Here is an 11545-nt window from a genome sequence, read left to right as displayed (position 1 = left end):
TGAGTTGTCACCACGTAGGACGAAACCACTGTCCAAATAGCCTTAGGGAGGAAAAACAAATGGTTTCAATTGTTGTGGGAGCCTCCATATCCGGTTTTTCGGTTTAGGGAGGAAAATCAGACATAGGCAATAGTTGAAGGAGCCAAAATAGATTTTTTTCCTACTGATTAACACTCGGCCCTAGACCTAGGCAAAACTTGGGCCAGACTAGGGGACACCCAGTTCCTATAGGGCTTCATGGATGAGCATGCATGATCTCGCAGAGGAGTTCACAATGCTATGCATTCGGTCCCTTCAGGCGAATTGGAACCGTGCATTCGAGCAAGGTGAGGAGGGTGAGCCTAATGTGTACTCCGGGCCCCCTATCACTTCTGGTGAGTCCTCCCCTTTATCCAACATCAAATTGATAGACGTGAGACAACTTTTACTTTCAAAGAGGTGCCTTACGCTGGACCAAGCGACCGAGATCATGGATAGATTTCTCGGCCAAACATCTCTTGCCGAGCAGGACCAGTGTCTGGAGCTAGGAGCAGCACAACCGTGTCTTCTCCTGCCTCAGGATGTCGGCTTCAGCATGGCTAGACTAGGCAGAGTCAGGGCGAGGGGTCTCAGGTGCCACAACCTCCACAATCCCCGTTACCACCCTTCGGACTTGACCCCCAGCGGTCGAGTCTTCCAATGCAAAGTCGGCCGAGACATAGCATCGAAAATGTGCCAAGGACACCAAAGGCATGGGCAGTGCGACCGAGGATGAGTCCCAAGCCAGGGGAGGCAGCCTGGGGAAGGCTCCAAAAATCCTGGACCTAGCAGGCCCTACCCAATGCAAAGGAGGGCATGAGGCCTCCCTTGACAACTACGCGATGTGGGGGATCATCGACCCCTTCAACGTCAAGGACGTCATGGGGCTCGTTACTGAGATGACCACTGGCATGGGTAAGGCATCGATGCCCCTTTTTTATCTTGCTGAGCTGGCACGTAAGGATCATGACTTCTGTGTTTGTTTGGTTACAGGGGCCGCCAAAAGGGACCCAACCTTTACCTCCACTCCAGAGGTATTAGCTCCCTCGAAGGACATGCCACCTCCTTCGGAGGTACCCAAGGTAGCCACTATGGAGGCGATGGTTTCGCCGCCTCAGGGTGCCACTCTAGACCCTAACTTGGCCCTCGTGGTTGGTGCCAGTGGAGCTGGACCCTCCATGGTAGATGCCCTAGTAGTCCTAAAGTGGGCCTCGAGCTTTGAGGCCCTAACTCCAGGTGATTTCGCACACCGTTCAGAGGCGTTGAGCGCCTTTGCCTCCACTCCATCTCTTCTTAGGAGCAGGGCGATCAAACTGACCCTAGCTCGGAGGCTCTCGGAGGAGCTGGCAGTGCATCTAGAAGCGGTGGCCTCGAAGGTATGTTTTGGGATGATGCCTTTCTAGTTCAACCTTAAGGAGGCTAGCATCATCTTTTATCTGTTGTGCTTCGTAGCAATTGCTCCTAGCGAATGCGCTAGGCTGTTTGCAATGACGGGCCCTCAAAATGGCCCAAGAAACCGCTCGGGAGGAAGCGGTGGGGCTCCGTCGCGCCCTATAGGAGGCCATGAGGTGAGTGGAGACTGCGGAGGGTCATCTGTAGGAGGAGACAACACACCAAGAGTGTGCGGAGGCCTCGGCTCGGGATGCTGCCGAAGCCTGCCGAACTGTAAAGGCATCTATTAACATGGGCATCGCGGGACGCGTGGCCACAAAGGACGAAGCCCAGAACCTTCGCATCGCGGTGGCCATGGCCCAGCAAGAGCGGAGGAGGCACTGTGTGTGGAATGCCAAGGGCTGGCCAAGCATGTGACGGAGGCAACCCGTGCCATTGAGAATGCTCTGGGTAGCCTTTGGGCCAAAGGCCCACTGTTGCCCTCCTGCCCAGAAGTTCTAGGCTTCACTGGCTCCGAGATACCACGGGGGTGATGACCTGTGCTACTGAGGCCTTTGCTAACTCGAGCGTCCGGGTGGCCTTGGCATTTCAGTTGTCGTTGCTACACTGCGGCTGACTCTGCCAGTTCAAAGTGCTGGAGCAGCTAGCGTTGGACTTAGTGGTCAAAGGCCTTTGACCTAAAGCACCTCCGGTGGAGACTCATGCCACTTTGGATGGCTTTCTCCTGGGAGTATGAGCGAAGCATGGCCGACCCGTGATGCTGTGTTTCATAGCCGAGCATATGAAGTCGAGCACCCAAGGGGCTACATGTTCGGACACCTCCATGAGAGGTCAGAATCCACGCCTAAATGCCTCCCTAGGCGCACCGCTACCTCTGGGGTAGCCTTCTCTTCCGGATATTGCTTTGCGGGAACAACCTCCGCGTGAGGGCGACACTCCACAGGATCGGCCTTATGAGGTGTAGCATCGAGTAGGCTTTACTTTTTTTTGTTTTTTTCTCTTCTTTTCCTGTTGCGGGTCGAAGGCCCAACATGTTGACTTCGGCCATCCTACTCCATGTATCTTGACTTGTTTATTGAACTTTGTGGAGCTAAGCCTCCTTTGTGTCTTTATCCAATTATCTATGTGTTATGCTGGAATGTGTGCACCACATGGCTAACCCTTGAGCAGGATTTGTGCATACAGGTTTGGCGACCCACAACAAGAAGGACTTTCAAGAGTACTAGGGCTGTCGCTTCTAGTGGAGGGCCCAGCACGTCTTGATTTCCCGGGCCTACACTGTAGAGGGACCGCTTCATCCTACCTCATGATTCCCAAGGGCGTGTGGACTCAGAGGTGGCTACTGATATTTTGTTCAAGGAAGAGCTAGAGGACTCCTCCATAGGGATCGATGAGTGGTGGAGGGTTTTTAAGGCCATTTGCCTACGTGAGTCTCGACGCTTTGTCCTCTCATAGAACCCCGATGGATTGGTGCTGTCGGAGGGTTAACTCCTGTCGCAGGGATCCTGAGGGACCCCTTTTTAGAGATTCGGCCGGGGGGATGATCCTGAATATGTTTGCTGGAGAAATAAATGGGTATAAATGCGATGGCTGGCAGGGTGGAATGATCTAGCGCGGAACGAAGTAAATGCACTAGGATTTAGACAAGTTCGGACCGCACGGAGGCGTAACACCCTACTCCTGTATGGATACTATAAATGCCCTGAGAATGTCCCTCAAGGATGTTGCTGGTTTACAAGAATGTTTGTTTATCCTAGAGCCTGGGGCTCCTTGTTCTTCGGTCTGTGTGTATCCGTTGGCCTTGGGTGCCCTTAGGCTTCTCGATCTTCTCTACTTCCTTAACTGCTTCAGTTTTTCCTGAGCCAGAACCACCTGTCTTTGTCCGTGCTGCCGGCTGCCTTAAATACCTGCCGGCAGTAGCGTGCCACAAAAGGGAGGGCACGAGTTCCAAGGCACCATAAATGGAAAGGGCATCATCATAGCCTCTGTGCGAAGTGACCGGGGGTGAAAAATGCGCCCCACGCCCGGTCATCCGTCACCATAAATGCACTGGCAACAGACGCCGTGGAGAGGGCCCACCGGGCAGCCGTAGAGTGGCCCGGCGTGCTCGCCCTATCTTGTTCTCCTGCCACAGCAACGCGGCAGACGGAACGCCTCGGCCCTCGAGACGTTATCCCGAGACATGCCGGATGGCACGGGATGGGCCCCGTGCACTTAATGTCCCCACGCCCTTCTGCCAGAATGTGGCAGGAACTGACACTGAGCGTGGCGGGAGCAGTTGGAGGTGACAGGCCACGCACGCTCTTAAATGTGACCTCGGGCCTTCTGACTGGCTGACACCTCATCAGTGGCCCCTGTGGGGGCCACTAACGGAGGGGCTTCCTGGGTCGTCGGGGAACCGAGTGCTCGGGGGTCACTGTTCACCTCCCCGAGCACTCTCTCCCGAGAACGCCCTTCCTCGGTCCTCGGGGAACCGAGTGCTCGGGGGCTACTGTTCACCTCCCTGAGCACTCTCTCCCGGGCATGCTTGTACGGATCCTCGGGGGACCGAGTGCTCGGGGGCCGCTGCACACAGCCCCGAGCACTCTCTCCCGGAACTTCCTTCAATGGGTCCTCGGGATACTTGGGTGCCCGGGGGGGCACCGCTCGCGGCCCCGGGCACACTTCTCCCGGTACTTAGCTTTCCTGGTCGTCGGGGGACTCGGGTGCTCGGGGGTCACCGTATACCTCCCTGAGCACTTTCTTCCCAGCACTTAAACTTCGCAGATCATCGGGGGACCTGGGTACTCGGGGACCACTGACTGTGGCCCCGAGCGCCCTCTCCCGGGACTTAATCTTTTTTGCCTTGCGGATGCGACCCCGCAGGATGGCGCCACGTGGCAGATTGCTGGCCTGGCCTCGGGATTCGTGGACCCCTGGTTCCTGATTCACCGACAGGTGCCATCGGACATCCTTGACGACGTCATGGCCCAGATCAAGACGGAAGATGCGGAGGCCAGGGAGGAGTCATCACCATCGAGAGAATTGGACTTTACAGCCTTCGACTCCTACCCCTTCTAGGTGGAACCCTCATCTCCTCGGGCTTGGGGAGACTCAATCTTCGTAAGGATGTCTTTGCACTGGGGGTACTCGCGCCATCGCTCCATACGCTACTACGGTCATGGGGCCGATGGCTCTGGCAAGCAAAGATGATCTTCCATATCTCGTGGTACTTCAGGGAGGCATGGTTGCTTAGCTCATTTGTTAGGACTGGATTGATTGTAAGGTGCAAGGCTGAGTATAGTTCTTGTACTCATCATTTACAAATAACATTGTTGTACATCGACTTTGCCTCCCGTCTTGCCTTTTAATTTTGCTTCTACCAATGCTCCAGAAGCTTCCCCTTTTCTGGCCCCTTCTCATGCTACCGCCGTTAGCGACTGGAGTGTGCGACTATATGGACGCTTAGGTACCTTAGGTGCGACTTGGTTCACATGCCTTGGTTTGGGGGCTCAATGTTGCTAGTGACACAGGGTGTGTACCTTGATGCGGGGCCAAAACCTAAGGCTCACGGTGGTGGAGGGTGGAGACCTCGATGCGACTGAGGCTTGTTGCCTTGGAGGTGGTGAAGGGTTAGGACCTCGATGCGACCGAGGCCTATTGCCTTTGATGGTGAAGGATTTGTACCTCGACGCAACCGAGGCATGTGGCCTTCGAGGTGGCGGAGGGTTTGGACCTAGACACGAGAGAGGCCTGTGGCCTCCGGTGGCTGAGCATTTGTAACTCGACGCTACCATGGCCTTTTGGCCTGTGAAGTGGCAGAGGGATTGGACCCCACCACGACCAAGGCCTCTGTCCTCTGGTGGCAGAGGGTTTGTACCTTGATGTGACTGAGACATGTGGATTTCGAGGTGGCGAAGGGTTTGGACCTCAATGCAACTGAGGCATGTGTCCTTCGAGGTGTGAGAGGGTTTGGACCTCTACCCAACCGAGGCCTATGGCCTTCGGTGGTAGAGGATTTGTACCTTGACACGACTAAGGCATGTGGCATTTGATGTGGCAGAGGGTTTGGACCTCGAGGCGATGAGGCCTACGTCCTCCGTTGGTAGAGGGTTTGTACCTCGACGTGACTGAGGCCTATAGCCTTCAATGTGATGGAGGGTTTGGACCTCGATGCGACCAAGGGCATGTAGACTCTGGTGGCAGAGAGTTTGTACCACGACGCGACCAAGGCATGTGGCTTTCGAGGTGGCGGAGGGCTTAGACCTCGACGCGACCGAGGTCTATGGCCTCCGGTGGTTGAGGGTTTGTACCTCGACACGATCGAGGCTTGTGGCCTTTGAGGTGGTGGAGGGTTGAGATCTCGATGCGACCGAGGCCTGTGGCCTCCACGGTGGTGGAGGGTGCCACAGTGATGGGCTTATTGATACCATCATTGTGGGTTTCCTTGCATGCCTTTGGCCCCCACAAGAAGGCTAGACCTACGAGACCAAGGGAGGTGGTCCGTGACCACCTCGGTAATGGCCGTGGCGAGGCTCAATGGAGGCAGGGCCGTCCATAACCTCGAGGTGGTGACTATCAGTAACCTCGAGGTGGTGACTATCAGTTATCTGATGGCATGTCTTCCGAAATTGAACTGTCATAGTAGAGATCTCGTGTGGTGGTGAGATATTCTGCTATTTTTCCTCGTGGAAGGACATGATAACACAAAATAATGGTAGCACGTCTGACACCAGTGAGATTCTCCTATCGTATTGGCACCGTGATATGGTCGCTGTTATGTGGGTCGGCTCACCGTGAGCTCCGCATGTGATGGACCATATCACGGGGTGAGGCTATGCCAGAGGAACTGCTTGTGTCTGACTCCTAGGGTCTTGCGCTTACTGCGTTTGCACGCGCCAAAAGCAATTTGAGCAATAACTATGATGGGACGTGTGTGAGAAAAACTAGGTCATGGTCGTAGGATGCAGCCACGTGTATGTGGGGCCGACTGGGGTATTGCCACGCACCCAAGAGTAGTTAATGAAAAAGCCATAGAACTCTCACCGCGACGATTCCATTTCCTTCCCTTGGCCTTCCCAGTGACTGGCTGAGCCACCGAGCTTTATAAGCAGAGGTTTACCTTCCTAGCCATCGATGTTTGAGTAAAAGAGCGATCCTTCTAAGTTTGATCATGGTGTCTCCTTCCACTCCAGGAGCAGGTGATCTAGCCAGGGCTGGGTCACTCCCGACGCAGGTGTCAATTCCGCCGGCACCAGCACCATCATGGGCGAACGATCCCAAGGGCCCATGTCCAGGGTCTGATCTGGCTCACCTCTTGGTTCTTCCGTCCTTGTAGAGAGGAGTGCCTCCCACCGTTCCACCCCTTTCTCCAACCTGAGCAGTTTCTCCAGTCGAGATCATCAACATCTCCGATGATGAAAAGGAGATTGACTGGGATCTCCTGGAGAAGGAGGTCGACGAGGAGGATTAGGGGGAGGAAAAGGCGAAGGAGGAATCCAAGGAGGAGTACCCCAGTTTGTCTTCATCTTCTGATGGCTATGGTGGCTTAGGGGCCGACTACTACATCAGCCTCTAAGGGGGGATGCGTCTGAAGTGGCTGCATCGCCATTAGGGCCTCGTAGTTTTTTGTCATTGCTCGAAAGCCAGCAACTCGAATGGTTAACCTGCTTATGTAAGTGTGTTCTGGATGCACAAACCATCAGCATGGTGATTGCTATGAATCTTTTGTCCATATCCTTTGGATCATTTCTTTCTGGAACACTTGTTTTCTACGATGTGGCGTGCACATATTAGTTCATTGGTTACATCATGCGGGTGGGATGAGTTGTCTACATGTAATACCTGCGGAGTGCCTCCACATTCCATGTGTGCTTGAGGGGGGGCCTCCATGTCCGCCAAGTGATAGGAGCCTAGCATGTTGGACCCGAGGATGAGGTAAGGGCCTTCCCATTTGTTCCAAAGTTTTCTCAGAGCTAGTGCACGCCGAAGGACTAGGTCTCCAGGTTTGAAGGTTCACATCGTGAACATGGGATTGTACCAAGCCTTGGTTTTAGTGATGTAGTGGTCGAGGTTTCGGACAGCATGTAGCCTCGTGCCCTCCATGTGGTCAAGGGATAGTTCTCTTTCTCCGGTGGTCTCCGGTAGCTGAACCCGGAGTGAGCATCCCTTGATTTTTATTGGAGTCATAGCCTCGTTACCGAATAGGAGGTGAAACGGGGTCAACCCAGTGGGGTGGGTGACCGTGGTGTGGAGGGACTACAACACCTTCGGGAGCTCTTTGACCCAGAGTGATGCGTGTTTGCTCGATCTTCTGAAAGGTAATATTATAAGTCAATTGGTGGAGCTTCGACGTTGATGATCCAAAGGCTCCAAACAAAACAGATCGAGAACCCTCGCAACCACTACACCACTACTCCGTGGTTATCAACTGTGCCAAGACGCGGTTGACCTCGCCAAGAAGGCTTTTCCTGCAAGAGAATCTTGAACACAACCAAGAACAAGTAGATGCAATTTGAATATTGCTAATTACCAATGAAGTACTCGAGTTGGGGTACAACAAACTGATAAACGGTGAAACTGTCTAAAACAGAATAATCTAAGCTAAACCCGAGCCTAAACTATGATAGCTACTATGTATATATAGGGGAGACATGAGAAGGTCGACCTAGGGTTCTGCAGCCGTGAAAAGAGGCGTACACAACTTGGACTCCAACTCCGACACGATTACAGGACCCAACTAGGTCCAAAACGGTGGCATAGCACATTATTCCTTTGACTCTAACTACACCATAAGGAATATTTGGTCGAGCTCATATCCATTGGAAAGGTCTCGTTGTAAGCTTTCCAGAATATCCAAGATTGCCTAAAATGAACTTCGTATGAGAGAGTTATGCCTATTTTTACTGATGTGCTGTCTTGGGACTCGACCACGACCACGACTAAAGCTCACCCTCGAGTCCAAGTAGACTTGGCCTTCGAGGGGTGACGTCCGGGTAAGGTTGTGTTGCCTCTCCCACGTTCCTAAGCAATAAAACATCATAAGAATTTAGTAGTAATCCATCCAAGGAAGCATGAACACAAGGGACGAGTTCACCTGGTGGTCTAATTGTCATGCACGTGCTTTTGTAATTGAACCTTGTATGATTTGAGGATTATTGGCGGTATTGATCGTATCTGAATGAGTCATGGGCTCATCATTCTTCCCCTCTTGAATTGGAGTTGTCCTTGACTCAAGCTCATCTTCTTCTCTCAAATATGGCTTTAAATCTGAAATGTTAAACGTGGGACTAACCCCAAAATCTGCAGATCGATCTAATTTGTATGCATTATCATTGATTTTCTCAATTATCTTAAATGGTCCATCTTCTATAGAGATCAACTTTGACTTTCTTAGTTCTGAAAACCTATCATTCCTCAAATGTAACCAAACTAAATCACCCAGTTCAAATTTTATTTCCTTCCTACCTTTACTTCCAGCAATCCTATACTTTTCAGTCATGCTCTCTATATTCTTTTAGTTATTTCATGCAACTTAAGAATAAACTCAACACGTTTCTTAGCATCTAAATTAAGTCTGTCAAAAATAGGCAAAGGTAGTAAATCAATAGGAGCACGGGGATTAAATTCATACACTACCTGGAACGGACTTACCTTGGTGGTGGAGTGTACCGATCTGTTGTAAGCAAATTCATATGTGGTAAACACTCTTCCCACATCCTCAAATTCTTCTTTAGAACTGCTCGTAACATGGTCCATAATGTGCGGTTGACAACCTCTATTTGACCATCAATTTGAGGATGACACGTAGTAGAAAACAGCAACTTCATCCTCAATTTATTCCAAATTGATCTCCAAAAGTGACTCAAAAACTTTGTGCCACGATCCGAGACGATAGTATTAGACACTCCATGTAGGCGAACGATTTCCCTGAAAAACAAATCAGCTATGTTTGTAGCATCATCGCTCTTGTGACAAGGTATAAAATGCGCCATTTTAGAAAATCTATCCACAACTACAAATATTCTATCCCTCCCCTATCATTATCCAAGGCAGTTCTAAAATAAAATCCATAGAAATATCCTCCCATGGTGCACTAGTAACAGGAAGAGGCATATAAAGACTATGTGGATTTAAGCAAGACTTAGCTTTATTGCAAGTGGTACATTGTAAAACATAGCGCTCGATGTCACATCTCATCTTTGGCCAAAAGAAGTGAGCTACCATCACATCTTCAGTCTTCTTTGCTCCAAAATGTGCCATCAATCCTCCTCCATGCGCCTCTTGTAACAGCAAAAGACGAACAGAGCTAGCAAAATCAAGGAGTTGGAGCAATGGAGCATGGGTGAGATTCTCTTTCAACAACTAGAATGCTTGTTGTCCCCATTTGAAAACTACTCATTTCTTTGTGAACTCATTTAATGGAGCAGCAATGGTGCTGAAATCCCGCACAAATCGTCGATAGAAACCCGCAAGCCCATGAAAGCTTCTCACTTGAGTAACAGTCTCAGGGGTTGGCCAGCTCTTTATGGCTTCAATTTTTGCTTCATCTACCTCTATTCCCTGTGGAGTAACAACATATCCAAGAAAAGAAACTCGATCCATGCAAAAAATGCACTTTTCGAGATTACCAAATAAACATGCATCTCTCAAAGTGTTAAAAATATCACGTAAGTGATCAAAGTGTAGTTCATATAACTTGCTGTAAATCAAGATGTCATCAAAGTAAACCACCACAAATCTCCCAATGAAAGCACATAAAACTTTATTCATCAAGCGTATGAAAGTACTATGTGCATTAGTTAACCCAAAAGGCATTACTAACCACTCATACATACCAAACTTAGTTTTAAATGCAGTCTTCCATTCATCTCCAAGTTTCATCCTAATTTGGTGGTATCCACTTCGCAAGTCAGTTTTAGTGAAAATTATAGAACCACTCAACTCATCAAGTATATCATCTAACCTAGGGATAGGGTGATGATATCTTATAGTAATATTATTGATGGCTCTACAATCAACACACATACGCCAACTACCGACTTTCTTAGGAACCAAAAGAACAGGAACAACACGAGGGCTAAGACTTTCTCGGACATACTCGCGGTCCAAATGGTCTTGGACTTGTTGCTGAATTTCCATAGTCTCTTCTGGGTTGGTCCTATATGCAGCACGATTTGGTAAAGTTGCTCCCGAAATCAAATTAATTTGATGTTCAATCCCTCGAATAGGTGGTAATCCCGGGGGTACTTCAGCTAGAAATACATCCACAAACTCCTGCAAAAGGTTAGCAACAGCAAGAGACGAAGAGCTAGATATATTCTCGAGTGAAATTAAAGCATATTTACATATCAAAGTATAGCATGGCATCTCATTATCAAAAATTTCAGCAAGATCAGATTTAGTAGTAAGCATAACACACCCTTGTAGTCTAATTTCATCGGACTTAGAAGTTGCTGCTGCTTTCTCCTTTTGGGTGGAAAAACTTTTTTCACTACTTGCTGATTTTCAGATTCATTCTCAAATTCTTTTGTCTTATTTTTAGCTATCTCTTTTTCATATTTCACAATTTCATCAGGGGTTAACAATAGAAAAGTTATTTTCTTTCCTTTATACATAAGGGTGTACTTATTACTTCTACCATGATTGTTGCACTAGTATCAAACTCCCATGGTCGTCCTAACAAAAGAGAGCATGCTTGCATAGGAACTACATCAAAATCAGCACAATCATGGTATGAACCAATAGAAAAATTACACCCTAGCTGTTTGCATTACCGTCAACTTAGCACTTTTGTTGAACCATTGAATATGATACAGGTGAGAATGGTTTCTTATTGGCAAGGTAAGCTTCTTAATCATATCTGAACTTACCAAGTTGTTACAGGTTTCTCCATCAATAATGACTCGAACACGATAATCCTTGACTATGAGGAACATCTGAAACAAATTGTGGCATTATAGCTATTTCGCTTGCTCCATTTGAGTACTTAACACTCGCTACACAATGAGTGTCCTATAATTCTCTGTAGCAGCTGCACTCAATTCTTCCTCAATGTCGACATTTGTCTCATGTTCGTCCTCATCGCCTGCATGGTTAACTGCAAGTGCATATTCATCCTCAACATCACTAGCACTTACATATCCACCGTCTTCTA

The sequence above is a fragment of the Phragmites australis genome, chromosome 1 (assembly GCF_958298935.1).
Source record: "Phragmites australis chromosome 1, lpPhrAust1.1, whole genome shotgun sequence".
Classification (NCBI taxonomy): Eukaryota; Viridiplantae; Streptophyta; class Magnoliopsida; order Poales; family Poaceae; genus Phragmites; species Phragmites australis.
Note: the sequence above shows the minus strand (reverse complement) of the source record.